The following is a 16,842-nucleotide window of genomic DNA, read 5'->3' on the forward strand; positions in this document are numbered from 1 at the left end:
TTTTTAATAGTATGAAACACATTTGGAGGCTACACTACTGATATAAGTGTATATATTTTTTTTATACTAAAAGGTTTAATTGTTCATATTAATTAGGCAACTAAATACAACTACTGGTAAAAGTAGTGTATAATTTTCTACATTGTCCGTAGCTCCATTATTGGAAACAGTAAATGTTTAACGCAGCGAGGAAGCTATCGCGACACAAAAAAATCATCAGGGACATGTCGACTGCACGGTCAATAAGCTGTCAATCTTTGATAATGTGACGAGCCTTTGCAACAAAAATAACTTTGAATTAAATTTTGAGAATTACATGCACAATATTTTTTATTATATTATATATCTTATTAATAATCCTCAAATTATATTACTTATCGATATGTTTATTTTTATACTATAATTACTTTTATTTCACATAAGAATACATGTAAAATTTTTTTAGTATACAAGTAATAACATACATGCGTTATACTACAGATATATTATAATTTGAATAGATATAGTTATAGATATAACAGATTGTAAAACCAACAGCTAATTCTAATGTTAGTATGTGATTAATAATAATTCAAAGTACAGTTAGTATTTTATTTAGTTATATTGAAATACTCTATCACGAAATTATAACATGAGAATATTATATTATAAGCTTTATAAAAATATATTTTAATAACACAGCATTGTTCATAAACATTTTATTACGTGTAATAGTATATATATATATATATATATATATATATATATATATATATATATATATATATATATAATATATATATAATATTCTTAACACTGATATTTAAATAGTTAGTAAATAATAAATCGGGAAGTGAGCTATATAAATACACTTAATACAAGAATACGAGAATGCAATACACAGCCAAGATGGGTGGCTCCTGGATGTCGCGACAGATAGCCTATATTTCCTTTCTTCACCACTCACCCTTATATACTCTTCCACTGCAACCTTCTACCCATATCCTACGAAAACTGTAACCTTATCTGCGGTTCCCCAAACGTAATACAAACGAAATCTAACTTTCGCTCGTTAATACAGGTTTATTATATAACAAGATACTCTGTTCACATATATAATACATATGTAGACTACGTTTTGATTTGATAATGAGGAATTATAATATACTTTGTAAGCTATGATACTTTACTAAAGAAATCTTTAATGAGATAAGAAATTATGAAGATATTGGACATATGAATGTGGAAACGAAATCTCAATATTATATTACGAAAACACAAATCAAATGTCTATTTTCTATCATTGTTAAAATATATATATATATAAGTTTACAGTTTTTTATCAGTATAAAATATTATTGATTATTTTCTTAATAACAAACCAAATGAAAGATTTTTGTAACAGTCTCAGTGAGATTTTAAGGGGGAAATCGAAAATAGTCTTAAATTATTTTTGAAATTGAGAACATGAACGTCCTTTTTTATGGTATTATTGTTTGAACTTAAGATATTAAATAACGACTAAAATTATGGATGTATTATATATTTACATTAATTACGTATTTGCGGCTCTTAAAGCATGTGTTAACTTATTACACTGATTGGGATTAAAATCAGGGATACAGTCTTTCCGTCAAATACTCAGGAAATAAGAGCTGTGTTTTTATAGTTACCTCATCTTATATATATTGTTTCCGATTAGTTTTTAGACAAAGTTTAAGTATGACGTATCTTATGATATTCCGTATAGGGTTCCTACTACAAAATCTAATCCAGATTAGCAAATAAACGACAAAACTCAAGGCGTCTTGTGATATTTTATACAACAAGATATTACCCCATTTATTATGACCGGCTGTCGAATCAACGATTTAGTTATACTACTTATTTACTAGCTTGGAACTTAAAACAACAATATGACTGCGATACACGGAATAAATTAGTTCAAACAAACGTTTCCGCTGTGCCATTAGCGACAAAACTGTGCAACTATACATGACGACTCATTGAACGAGGGACTTCGACTTCATCTTGAATGTAAATCGTTTAAATTTTTGCTTCAATTTATAACATTATTTAGCTTTTTAACTGCATAAGAACTCTTTAAACGTTTGCAAAATTATTACTTATACCTTTATTAAAATTTAGACAGAATAGCTTTGTACGAGTCAGATAGCAGCTAACGCCAACAGATACTAGGTTCTGGAATAAGCTACATCATTATATGGCTATGTCCTATACATTTATTATAATTCTTTACATGGAATGATGAGTAATTTTAATTCTTGGATTAAGTTGAAAATATATCTAGAAATAACTTAAACCCGAAGAGGTATATTTGTAGCCCATTTATGTTAGTGTATACTTTTATTAATGATTTTACTTTAACAATAGTTGACTAAAGATGGATTTCCACAGGAGCGCTGGATGTTTACAAGTTTAGCGCAATGAGAAAAAACTTTAAAGAATGTCATAAAGTCTGCAAATTGTTTCAAACATTTTTATAAGGATCGTGTGTATCCTCTGTTTTGATTCAATGAATTGAAATGAACCAAATTATAATACGGCGCCAGCGCCTGAGTCCCCGAGGTCTCGTCTCTACGCATATCCTCATTTACCGAGTAGATTGTTTACCTCATCTCCCTTGAAATTGCTTCATCTCAATCTCATTCACTATGGAAATCTCAGAATGGGTGTTTTTATTGTTTAATAATTCCCTCATGTATCGTCCAATATTCTTTTTGATCATATATTATGATGTATTTGTTATAACTGTCTACTAGTTTGTTACATTTGTCCTATCTACATTAATAATAGCTACATAATATATTAAAGTAATTATGCTTTATCTGTATCCTACTATCTGAAACATAAATAATTAGTAAGGTTTACCTTCTGTGATAATATTGTGATTACTACATTGTTTTAATTAATTTATTGCAATAAAGTAAAACAAAAAAAATCTACTTAAGAATACAGTAGGAAACTAGGCATATAACAAGGAAGTTGGATTGTTTTTACACCGTATTTTATTCATGGAACAAACATTAAATGTGTTTGGCCTCAACTAGCACTCGATAGACAAAGCACGAAGTGAGACCTTATTCAACACCCACGACTGAACCATATGTTATTAAGGTCATCTGCATTGTAACTCAACCTGTCGCTCTCGTTACACTTTATGAATATTTTTCAGAAACAGTGAGGTAATCTGCAAGTTTCTTTTGGGAATTTGTTATTAAGCTAAGGATGTAATAAAATGATTTCTATTATTTTTAAATTTAGTATTTTGTTTTCAAAGTGAACTAGTTTCAACACTATAACAGATTATTTACTTAATTAGTACTTAACTATTATTTGTAAAAATAAATAGATTTTATAAGTAAAAATATAACCAGTATTGCCTTAATAAAAGAAGTACTGAATTCCATGCTTATACGCATTGTATCTGTTTTGCAAAATAAATCGTACATAAATAAATACATAAATTCCTTATATCTGCTCATTAAATTAACTTCATGGCTTTGAAATCTGTTTTAGAAAACCCATACTAAACAGTTACTAAACATAAAATGTTAAATGTTACAGACAATTCGAAACAATACAAGGGGTTACAGTAACCAAAAATTAATTTAATCGCATAATAGAGCAATGCCACTGATACATTCCAGCCGTCTCGTCAAATGCTTGGTACACAATATATTGAGCCACAAAATAGAGCAAATACACTGCCACAGTCCAGCCGTGTTTTAGTAAATCACACGAATAAGTCTCACCCACCCATATACACAAAGCGTTGCTACAATTATTTTTTAGTGAAGTTTGAAGGTCTTATTGGTATAATACAATGTAAATACTATAGTGCGAATCGTGTTACAGTAGATAGAATAAGTTTCAAACTTCTAGTAATTTTGATTATAATTAACATTCATTAGTTATTATTTAACAATTTACATGGAATATGTGAAAATGTTTCGGATAAAATAATTGTAATACGAGTTTATCTATCTGCTGTCTAGTTTCTTATTATATGATTTCACGATATGATTATTTTCACTGACTTTCAGGCAGATTTAGGCAGGTGGGATATGTTTTCATCAATATTTACATCTATAAGTGGAATAATTTATACACTGTCACTGTCGGTTAGCCTCTTATACACTACGCTGCGCCATCTAGGTTTTCACCAGCTTAAACGTAAAGTACTACTGAACATGGCTGTGTGCCAAGAGTTCGTTCACACTTTATAATATATAACCATTTGGAGCAAACAGTTACAGTATATTTTGACTATCAGGACCTGAAAATTATATAACAGAATTTACACTAGTGTAATTTTTGTTATTTCTATTACTATAATATGTCTTACAGGTTCCTACCCTTCACTTCATATTTGTACTTTTACCGATTACGTTATGAGTAAATTGATGATACAAAACTCATAATGAAAATAAAACTAATATATATATAAAATGTATATATATATATCAAAAATATATATATATATAGAGCAGCAGCTATATTTTATTTACGAAATACAGTAAATAAATACTTAAATATGCAAAAATATTTTAGAATATGTAGAATTGTTAATGCAGAAGTAAATTAAAATGTTATTTCTCAAGAAAGGATCCACGAAGGAAGGTAATGTTAGTAAAAGATAGCTGAATCTCTAGAATTTGGTACTCGATACTAAGATGAATCAAACAATAGGGTAGAACAGAATTAATATTTTTAACCTTATTATTGTGTAGTTGGAGACCAATCAGGGGATTGTTTAGTTTTTGGCATATTATAATATTATATATTCTCGTCTGTTTTATTTTGACTGTGAAAAAAACTGTTCTGATTCAGATTTTCCATAATTTTACATTTTGTACTCAAATTATGATTTTACTAGGGTATATTATTGTGAACTAATAAGGTTTTCTTGTTACAGGGAAACATATAATTTTAATTAAATAGGATGACAGGAATTTGAACCTTAACATAATTTTTAAGGTAATATATATATATTATATATATATATATATATATAATATATATATATATATATATACTGTATATATAATACAAAAGTACATAACTTTTATTTTTCTGTATAAAATTGCTGTTAAGCACACTCGAAAAAATATATAAAAAGTATATTGTAATACGCTTGGTTTGAATAATATATATTATCTATGTAAACTACTGTTTATTGATACAACTTTCAAAGCTAAGTACTTATAAATTCATTCACTCAAAAAGTAGACATCAGTTATAAAGTGAAGGCAGTAGCTAAAATGTTTTTGTTGTTTTCTTACACAGTTTTGAAGGTTACTGGAACGACCGTTGCTGTTTTAACAGTGGCAGAGATCCGATTACCTAAAACCGATACAAGCCCCGACTACCGCATCGTGATGACGTTTAATCTCAAACCGTCAGCCACATCAAGCAGCAGCAGCTAACATCTCAATGAATGAAATGCAGTTAATTTTTCTTCGAATTACTTGTACTTACACATAAAAATAGGCACTCCACTATCGGTCCGTTTTTTTTTAATTACTGCATAGTTGTTTTATCAAAATATAAGTATTCCATTCATTCTCACAATACAGGCTGATGGAATGATTTAAGTTAATTGTACACCATAAAACTATTGCGAACGTACAGATCCCGAAGTAAGAACTTTGCGTAAAGATTGACAGTAACAAAACCAGGTTCATCAAATAATGAATAACGTACGTTATGTTCCTGCATATGGATGTACGATATCCACTTGGAAAAAGCGAGAAGTTTGTAAAATTTAAATTTGTTTACATAACAAAAGAATTTTCCTCACATAATGTAGCTATCCGAGGTAGGGTTGAATGAATGTGATGTGTGTTTACCTCAAGTTAATTTTCCCATTATGTTTAAGTCATAAGAAGTTGAAAAAATTAGTGATAGTCATTCAGAAAATCTCTAAACTTAAAGGTAAAACATGCTTGAACTCTTTGGGAATGTGTTCCCCACTACATCATGATATTTTTAATCTATGCAAATTTGAGGGCGTGATATTCTGCCAACTGTATTGAACTATAAGTTAATTTTGTGTTGTTTTAACACGAATGTGTAATGCTCAGAAAAAGACGTCTACGTCAGTGTATTAAAATTAAAATTATTTGAATACATATTTTAAATTACCCAAATTAAAATAAAATAAAAGAATATAAATGTACAATAACTCCCTTTTCTTCAATATTATAAATTGCGGTCAATACTGATTGTCAGTAAATACGGTAAACGTTTGAAAATATTGATATTGTTCTATTTGTTATATAATAACATAGGGTGATAGACTTAAGTTAAAAACAGTTGTAATGATATCAGGCATTAAAGTAGCACGTAATACACATTTTTTAAAGTTAAGAATAACACAGTGTGCGTTGCCCTGTATTAAACCAGCCAATTTGGTTGGGGTTTCAGAGGGATTTGAAGTTACCTCTACACTAATATTAAATTCTGATTTATTTTTCGTTTCATATTTTCAATTATTATTGAGTTCCTTTTTTAGTTTTAAGAGACATCCTGGAGTAAAGTGATGAAACTTTAGCTTTATATCATAAATATAATGGAAAAGTTTTGTATTTTAATAATTTAAATTCCGTAAAAAACTATTGAATCTTCACAGATATAAGCTAGCTACTGGTAATAAAAAATAGTGTTATGACCTACTACTAAAAAGGCTAATTGAAACTCATAATTTACGTTTTAGTAAATATCAAAGAAATCGTCACCATAATCGTAATTCATAACTTACTAATACTTAATGTGTTGATATAAAGTAATTGGGTATTGTGTACTTGAAACAGAATTTGCCAATTTCTCTAGGTAGACATATATTGTAAGACAAACGTAAGAAATATCTAAGAAAGGTAAGATTTTTACATGATATTCGACTTTATGCACCAATTCCGTATTTAAAATTATTTAATTTTATTTAAATTAAAATGTGATTCATCTATTTGTTATTCCATTTAACTTTTTCTCGTGTATTCATGAAAACCTATCACATTTGCAAAGACTAATTACCTCTCCACTGTGTTGATTGCAACGGCTACTGGATTCAGCATGGAATCTATTTTATAGTCATTATTTTTGTAAAATACAGATACAAATAACGTCAAAATGAATTGAAGCGGTTTATATAACTTATAATGCGTACCATTCAGAATGATCTACTATTGTTAATATCGTCTAATAATAAAAAAGTATTATCGTGGATTTTTGGCCTGTAAAAAATATAAATTTAACATTAATTGACATCAACCATAGGTTCAGTCCCTCAATTGGAAAATAAGTGACGCTACAACTTCTTGTTCCCTGCTTTTCCAAGTGTACCTTGAATTCGGTCGTGTTCTCCTATACGTTGACGGATATTGATGAAAGAAGTACCATTTAAATTGTTATAACAATTTCCAAATAATTGTTGTATTATAAACTTGTTACAAATGGTGCAAAACAGCTGATGCATCTCAACCGATAAAATAATTGTTTCGCCCGGCTTATAGAGTATACGACTAAATTTATCGTGTACTCTCCTTATGCGTTGACAGATATTTTGTTAATAAATACTGTTGGAATTTTGATATAATACCAAATAGATGCTATCATTGTTTAAACTAAACTGCTTTTTTTCTTGTATGAATTAAAAATTTTGCTACAGGCGCTATTTCGTTTATATTAAATAAAATAAAAGTGTTTATACTTTTCTCCTATCTATCCCAACCTATTTGGTAATTATGCTATTTGTAGCTTTAATAGTTTTAGAGATAATGATTTTTGTATGAAAAATATAAAATTGTGGCTAGCGGGTAAAGGACACATTTCTCAAACTTTATTTATAGAATATTAATCATTTGCACTTTATTACAGACAGGTTTGTTACACCCTTATGTGAATACTCTGTATATATAAGTTTATATATATATAAATATATATATATATATATATATATATATATATATATATATAAGATACATAAGTTGACTTGCTTACTTATGTATGTAACGGTTTCATATACATTTTGTGGCATCTTTTTCAGTGAACCGTTTATGGTAAATATTATATGTGAGTGAAAATAGATTCTATTGATTTGGTATGCATTAAAAGTAAAAAAAAAACATTACAAAGTACTCGTTCAAGCCCATTCTCACTGGATGACGCGAAATACAATGTGGAGTAGTTTTTAAAACAATTGCTTTAGACAAAAATGTGTAGTTAACTAATGACAATATAAACATTTCAATGGCCAACCGAAAGAGAGTGTCTCTTACTTCATTTAACCCGTTAGCCACACCAGCAACCGGTTGTACTAACAGTAAATGAATATAATTTATTTACTAACTGTTCTGTACAAAAAATGCTAACATAAGATCTTTATCTATAATTAATTAACATAATATTGGCAACCATTAACTTTGGTTTCTTAAAAGAAGCATCTAATTTAATCCAAAAGAATGTAGTTTTTATGTTATTACTTTTGAATTATCCATCGTTGTTGACAATGACACTCATGAAAAATCAATACAATTTTCGATAATGTATTTTGTAGAAGACATGACGTGGAGAGATGACAACAAACAATCATAGTGGTCATGTCCACTACACGGTCAATATTCCAGCAGTCCCTTAGACTGTGACTGGTAATTGTGCCTATTTCATAATAGCATTGAATATTTCACGTGGAGAGATGACAACAAACAATCATAGTGGTCATGTCCACTACACGGTCAATATTCCATCAGTCCCTCAGACTGTGACTGGTAATTGTGCCTATTTCATAGTAGCATTGAATGTTTCACGTGGAGAGATGACAACAAAACAATCATAGTGGTCATGTCCACTACACGGTCAATATTCCATCAGTCCCTCAGACTGTGACTGGTAATTGTGCCTATTTCATAGTAGCATTGACTATTTCACGTGGAGAGATGACAACAAACAATCATAGTGGTCATGTCCACTACACGGTCAATATTCCATCAGTCCCTCAGACTGTGACTGGTAATTGTGCCTATTTCATAGTAGCATTGACTATTTCACGTATTCATAGTGGATGTCCACTACACGGATCAGTCAGACTGTGACTGGTAATTGAGTAACATAACACACGAGAGATGACAACACACAATCATAGTGACCATGTCCACTACACGGTCAATATTCCATCAGTCCCTCAGACTGTGACTGGTAATTGTGCCTATTTCATAGTAGCATTGAATGTTTCACGTGGAGAGATGACAACAAAAAATCATAGTGGTCATGTCCACTACACGGTCAATATTCCATCAGTCCCTCTGACTGTGACTGGTAATTGTGCCTATTTCATAGTAGCATTGACTATTTCACGTGGAGAGATGACAACAAACAATCATAGTGGTCATGTCTACTACACTGTCAATATTCCATCAGTCCCTTAGACTGTGACTGGTAATTGTGCCTATTTCATATTAGCATTGAATGTTTCACAGGGAGGGATTCAGCTCTGACAACAAACAATCATAGTGGACATGTCCATCACACAGTCAACATGATATTAATCTCTCACAATGTGAATACTGGTAGAAATCATTTGAAAAACTGTTTAAAATACTATTACCTACATTAATAAGACTTGTAATATTTTTCCATTATACCGATATGGATAGAAATAAGAGTAATTAGGAATGATCTATCAATTGAAAAGCTTAATGTCTCATTTATTTTCTTTAGGGATATGGATTTGTGTTTTTTTTAATGATCATTATCTCTTTAATACAGTAGACATATAAACTATCTAAATTTTAAATAAGAAAAAGAGACGAGTAAATGTTAAAACAAATATTCAGGATAAGGTAAACCACTCGTATGTCTAGTAATCATGCCTTGAAACTGTAATTCTTTGAATGATACATGTTCTTCTTATGGTAATTTATTTAAATTTATCAATTTTGATAGTGTTTTATGATTATTGATATTAACCCTTTGAGTGCCACAGCGTCGCTAATTTTGACGGTACGAAAAGTTCATAAAATGCCAGCGTCGCTAATTTTGACGTTTTGTATTTCGATAATATTTTATATAGTAAAAGATTATTTTGGCCAAATAACCAGACAGCTGTATTTAATAGGTTCCAAACTATCAATACATACCAGTTTTATGTTGTTTCTCTTCTATTTTATCTGTGAAACTTATGTTGTTTGGGTACTTATCAAGAAGCCACTATTTTTGGACGAGCTTTCCTTATCGGGGACAAAATAAATTACAGTATTAAAAACAACTGACTTTATTTAACCTATTTTGGAATTTACGAGTTATTACGACAATCAATGAAATCAAAAACTATAAGAACAACGTTTTACTATTCGAAAATGTCAGGTCATTCGTGTGTCTATTTAGAGACGATTTGGAGATAGGAAGTATGACTCATCGAGTATTTTTCTATTCATTATGGAAGAAGGAACGTATAATGAGGTTTATTTTGATCTCCGATAAGGAAAACTAGTTCAAAAATAGTGGGCTGTGATAATACCTAAGTACCTGTGCGATGATTCTGTCTTCCAGTCACGCGACTTAGCGGACGAGTACCATGTTGCGTAACGGCCTTTCTTGTTTATGTGCCGATAAGCATTTGAGTTAATACGAAATAAAACAGTAACTTATACGTTATTTTACTGTATCTATTTACAAAAGTAATGTAGTAATTTGAGTTGTGTCCAAGCGAAAAAAAACGTGAATTTTCAGTGTAAATATTATTAGGGTTATTATTTAGTAAATGTAACTTTTATGTAAACATGTTATCAAGTATTTGTTTCTACATTTTACTAACCATATTTATTTGTATTATATTAATGTTTTATTAGATTTATTGGGAAAACTACATCATTACTAAGTAGTTTCTAAACTCTGACAAATCAAGTACAGTTTATAAAATGTCGGTACCGAGCAGAATTTTGTTAATAAATATAATGCCATGTTTTTAAAATTCTAGAAGAAGATATTACTCATGTGTTTTATTTACAATTATATGGCCTTTATCATGGTATAAAGAAAAAATCTTAAAAATACCGTATACACTCAAATTAAGTCGAAACTTAAGATAACTTTGTATACAAAAGTAAAAAACTCGTTTTATAAATACTCAAATATTTATACTTTTATAAATAAAATGTATCATATTTTGCATTAATTAAGAAAAAAAAACAACAAAATTATGGAAATCTGTTTGGTAGTTATTTTATATCTTTTTTCCCAAAAGCTTACAAATATGCGAAAAAAGCGTGGCACTTTATATATGCCTTCAGAAAATAACCGTGGCACTCAAAGGGTTAAAAGCATATCCAATATACATTCGTAATAATATAAAATAAAGAAATATTATTCAAAACTGCTTTTGAATAAGTTTTTGTTTGTTTTACTAATCGTTGTAGTCCTCGGAATTTTATATGTAGAGAAATATCTGACAGCTTTCTCGGAGTAATTTACAATTTGGAAAGATTTATTATAATAATAATGATTAATAATCCAAAAGTAACTGAAAATCAACAACGATTGACACTTTCCGCTGCAGTTCATTAATAGAGGCCGAAAATATTTTAAAGCTTAAATATGAACTATACGGAGCTTGATCAGTCATGTAATTCAAATATAAAGAATAAAGTACAAGCTTAACTATTTAATTTTTCCTCGAGATTGCGCCAGTGGCAGATTTAAAACATTAAATGTATAGTACTATTTGCACAGTAATATGAAACACAACTAAATGAACTAAGCTCTGCACATCGGAACTCGAACATTTCTTGCGATTTGGAGTTTCTACAGTGGCTAAAGAAAACAAAGTATTGAATAATAATATACTTTAACAAACCATTCCTTCCCAGACTACACTCAAAATACAACGCAGATATAGATGATTATTTGGAAATGTGGCACGAAATTAGAATTCTCATTAAACCAGAAGTTCATTATTGTTTTATCGTAGTAGGCTTCGCAGTACTACAAATTTAGAGTATGTTCTGTATCGGGACAAGGCAAACCCAACTGTCGCACTGGAGATATCTTAGACTGAAAGCACGGTACAAGAGGCAAAGTAGACGCTCTTTGAAAGAAATATGTTTTCGAGACCTTTATTTTCTACGCATTATCATAATCGGGACAGCAAGGCAAACTCAAATGGGAAACGGTAAATAAATTACACGAGATGTGAATTAAACGGCAGAAAGTACATGCTTTTTTTACAGAAGTAGGGTTTTATTCTAAGTGTTTAGATATATTTTCAATATCAGGGTAGCAATTCTAACTCTACTACGGCATTTGAAAAACCTTACACGTGATATCGATGCTTTGTCACCGGACTAGGATTTTAATATCTATTTGTTTTTTTCTTAGTTGAGGTAACTTAACTGTGGCACTGTATTTAAATTAAACCAAAGATGAATCTGTTGGACAAACATACGTTGACCAAAAATAGGCCTGTAATTTGTACGTACGTAATTTTACGTATTTCTTCCATCGGGACAAGATGAACTAAGTGAACTATGAAATGGAAATGTCTTAGAACAGAAGTAGGGTACAAGGGTTGAAAGTAAAGTCTTTTTGACTGAAGTAGGTTTCCGAGATCTGTGTTTCTATTTTTTAATCTGAGTAAGAAGATTAACTCTGCTGTGGCGTTGGAAATACAATAGATTTGATCCAGAAGTTTTCTTACATGTGCAAAATCTGTGACTATTTCCCTTAATCTATGATTATCTTCACCATAACCACAGAATTAGCATGTGGCTGATCTATATTACATCATGATTTAATAGAGTAAACAACGGATTTATATTTTTAAAACTGAGTGCAAAAATGCAGGTGACAGCTAGGCAGTACATTAAAAAGGTTTACAGGTTTAAAAAAAATCCGAACATAGAAAGTATGGTAGATAAAAAATATTACAAGGTTACAACAAAGCCGTATATGGAAAGTATACTTTCCAATATATTGACGTTTTTATGAAATCTACACCTAATACAGACTACCATACTTTTATATTACATCAAATCGATTGAGAGATTAAGATTAGTTAGCTGTACTAGAAGATGAAATAATTAAAATTCACCTCAAATGCTTATTATCAAGCAGTAATATTTACATCCCAAGTAAAAATGCTTAAAAATAATTCTTACAGATCAGACAATAAGCTGTATATTTTTATGTTAACAGAAAAATGCTCTGATTGTAAAATTATTTTCAAAGTTGTAAACAAAGAATAGAAAAATAAGAAACTATACCAAAGTAAGTGTACAACCAAGCTATAGGTAAATAACAAACAACAGAATAGAAAAGCAATAGGGGTAAAACTACGGGCTATAAGAGACCTACGTACGGAAAAGTGAATAAAATGTCCCCTTTAATGAAATGAATTTAATGTTAATTAAGCGTGAATGTGTCTGCACATTATCTTGACACATAAATTAGATAAATATTTCACCAATATTAGTCTACTGAAAAATAATGCACTTCCAGAATTATTATGTGTATGGCTCTATCCCGAGTGAACTACATAGAGTGAACTATATTTTCATGGCTAGGGTAAGTACGAAAACTCATGTTATGGACATATCCTTAATTCTAACCAAAAGCGATTCTACACGCATCAGTTATTCTGAAAATTACTATTAAAGAAAGAAGCAATGTTACTAACTAACCTCTCTCTGATCCTCATTATTTTAAACACTCAAATACAATATATCTACTTGACACATATAAAACTGTTTTGTTTATCGCCTTCTGACCCTAAAAAACCGGTTCATTAAACTCAAGGTTAAATTATACTAAAATGAATAAGAATGTTAAAATATCTTCAATTGACCACAAGCTATTTCACGAGTGTTTATATGTTATTTTAAAAAGTTATGCCTTTGATGCCCCATCTGTTCACTGTTCAGGCTGCGAATAAACTGTTTGTATTAATTAAAATAATATTTAAAATTTGGATGCAAACTGTGAGTTAATTCTATGTTTAAGTATTTACATAAGATAAAATTTTAACTTTGTGTTATTTTATGGAACGGAATTGTCAGATTTAGCACGGATATTACAACGAGGGGAGGAAGTAAACAGTGAGATGGCGCGGTTGCGGTTCTGCCACAGGCCCCCTTAGAGCTCTGCGGGTTTTCAGCTTGTTTGTTACATTTATTGTGTTAGAAAAATTAACATTTATATTATGTTCTTAACATGTACTGCAAGTTCATTCAAATAACAAACTAGTGTTAAACGCATTGGTTTCATGTAATGGACTCGTTACATTTGTTAATTTAATGTTTAAGTACTGTACCGTGTAAGGTTTTTAAGTTTGGTTTAGTTTAAGATTAAGGTTGTGACATATTTTGAGCAAAGGTTGCTGTGAGAGGATTTAATAATAGTTAGATTGGCAGTACAAATACCCTCAAATGAACCAACACATTTATTTGTGACAACATTTCATTTAAATTGATTAAAAATTTTAATTAACAATTGATTGCGTCAATCGACATATTAAGCACAAACCTTAATACCTTAATACTTTGAAAACATGTTTGATATTAAATTATTCATTACAATTTATTTTAAATTTAATTCATTATAACATTTACTAGTAATTTTGTAGTGTTGCAATAATAATGAGTTCATGGACTAACATGAGAAACTTTCTTTAAAATAGCTAAACATTTACATGAATTTACATTTTCGAAATTGTGAACATTTAAATAGATATGGAATTGAAAATGATTAATGAACCCTAAAATATACTAAGTTCTTAAAGTTACTTACATTTTTATTTCACATCACACTTATTACGCCTAGAGATATTTTTCCGCACACGAACACAAACACTCCCGAACTTCACTTTTCGAATTCCCGGCCTCGACTTCCACCTCTCCTCCTTGTTCTTCAGTTTTGATGTTCTTCTCCCGCCAGCTCATTGACCACGCCTCTGTCAAATCTCTCCATCATAATTGGTGAGAGTAACAATTTTTTCATATCAGCATGGCTCTGTCCCTTACATTGTCGCACGGTTTTTACAAAATAAGCATTTCCGCTGCTTAAGCAAGCATTTCCTGTTTGTTCACCATCGGCGTCTGTCCATAGGTGCTTATTGTCCATAGTCATTATTATGATCATAAATATATGTTGCCTAATCAAGGCTGTATAGTTTGTTAATGAGCAATATTGCTGTGTGCTAATACATACTATGTTAAATATATGTTACTTTCCTTCAATGTTAGATTAGCTATGTACATAACATGTTATATAAGTCATTTACATGTCATATATTGAAGTATTTGTTTATCCTAGGATTATATAATATAGAACATGTATGTCTCTTTCTTTGAGATGCATCTCAGGAAAATTGAGTCCTTGTAGGGTATATTATGTTAACTACTGCTATCTACTAACTTAAATAAATATGATATATGTAGTATACTTTATCATATTTTATATTCTTTATTTACTAGGCTATGTATACACGTATCCCTCAGGTAAGTATAATATGTACGTTGTGTCAAGTTAGAGTACGCTTTGTTATTGCAGTAAACGAGTACGTGGGAAACATTACTTGCATACTAAGCTGTCTGAACCACCAGGGCCCTTGGCGACCCAGACCGCTGGTACAAGGCAATGCCCCCTAGCCATAGTCACAACATAGTCGGTGTTAGTATAGCGTGGGAAGTTAGTTGAGTTAGCAGAAAACTTATCTGCCTGGGAGACATACCAGAGTCACGGTCAAGTCTTACTAGCCAGTCTAAGTACGGTTTACCGTGGGTTACAGGCTCTGCTCGTGTCGTGTCGTGTGTGCTGTGTTAGTGTCCTGTGTATTGGGATTATCTATACCAATATCTTTGGTACGTGTAAACCTATCACTTTAATCACTAAATTACAGTAAACCTCACATTAAAATACAAAGTTAGGCGTTTTATTTTTTCTAAAACTTTTATGTCTTTATTCTCTATCGTTTTTCCGACACAACATCGAGATTTTAATATACATTTTTATTTCTGTTAGACTTACTTCAGTGACTCTCAAGGTTATATAACGTTATAATGAATCATTCAAACCGTAATCAAGTTAACCGGTCTCTCAACTCCTGGAGTATAATACCTATTCTTTAAAGCGATTCTTGCGTGACTATGTGGTAGCTTTTTAACCTCATATATTATGAAAGTATTGCGAAGATACTTTTCACCTCTCTTCAAATTTTTCTACAAGGCAGTGAGTGCATAGTGATGTTCATGAGAAATATTGCATATATTATTCTTGAATATTTTATTATTGCTCAAGTCCCTTCATATTTGTTTTATATTCTCTTATAGAATAATTTCATTCTAGCAACATGTATTGGTTGTTCTGTTAACCTTCCCCTGTGGTAAATTTCTACTGCATATGTCACTTCGTTAATTTTTTTCTTGACAACGAAAGGACCTCTAAATGGTGTTTGAAATTTACTATATTTTTTTGTGTGGTCTTTCGGGAAATGGACCAAGACTTCATCGCCGGGGTTTAAATCCAAATGAGTTTTGTCACGGTCAAAGTATTTCTTTTGCGCTTCCTGGGCTTTTTTCATGATTTTCGGCATATCTTTGCGTATTTGCTCTAAAATTTCTATATTTTCCAACACCATTTTTTCGGGATTAACCTGTAAATATATACAATCAGACGGTAAGTTAGCTTCGTAACCAAACATGAGGTAGTGCGGTGTGTAGCCTGTTGAAATGTTTACAGACGTGTTGTAGGCAAAGGTAACTATTTGTACGTATTTTGACCAAGTTTGGGGTTTTTCCACAACGTAATGAGATATTGCCTTGATTAGCGTGTGGTTGTATTTTTCAACCGCAC

The sequence above is a fragment of the Homalodisca vitripennis genome, chromosome 3 (genome assembly GCF_021130785.1).
Source record: "Homalodisca vitripennis isolate AUS2020 chromosome 3, UT_GWSS_2.1, whole genome shotgun sequence".
Classification (NCBI taxonomy): Eukaryota; Metazoa; Arthropoda; class Insecta; order Hemiptera; family Cicadellidae; genus Homalodisca; species Homalodisca vitripennis.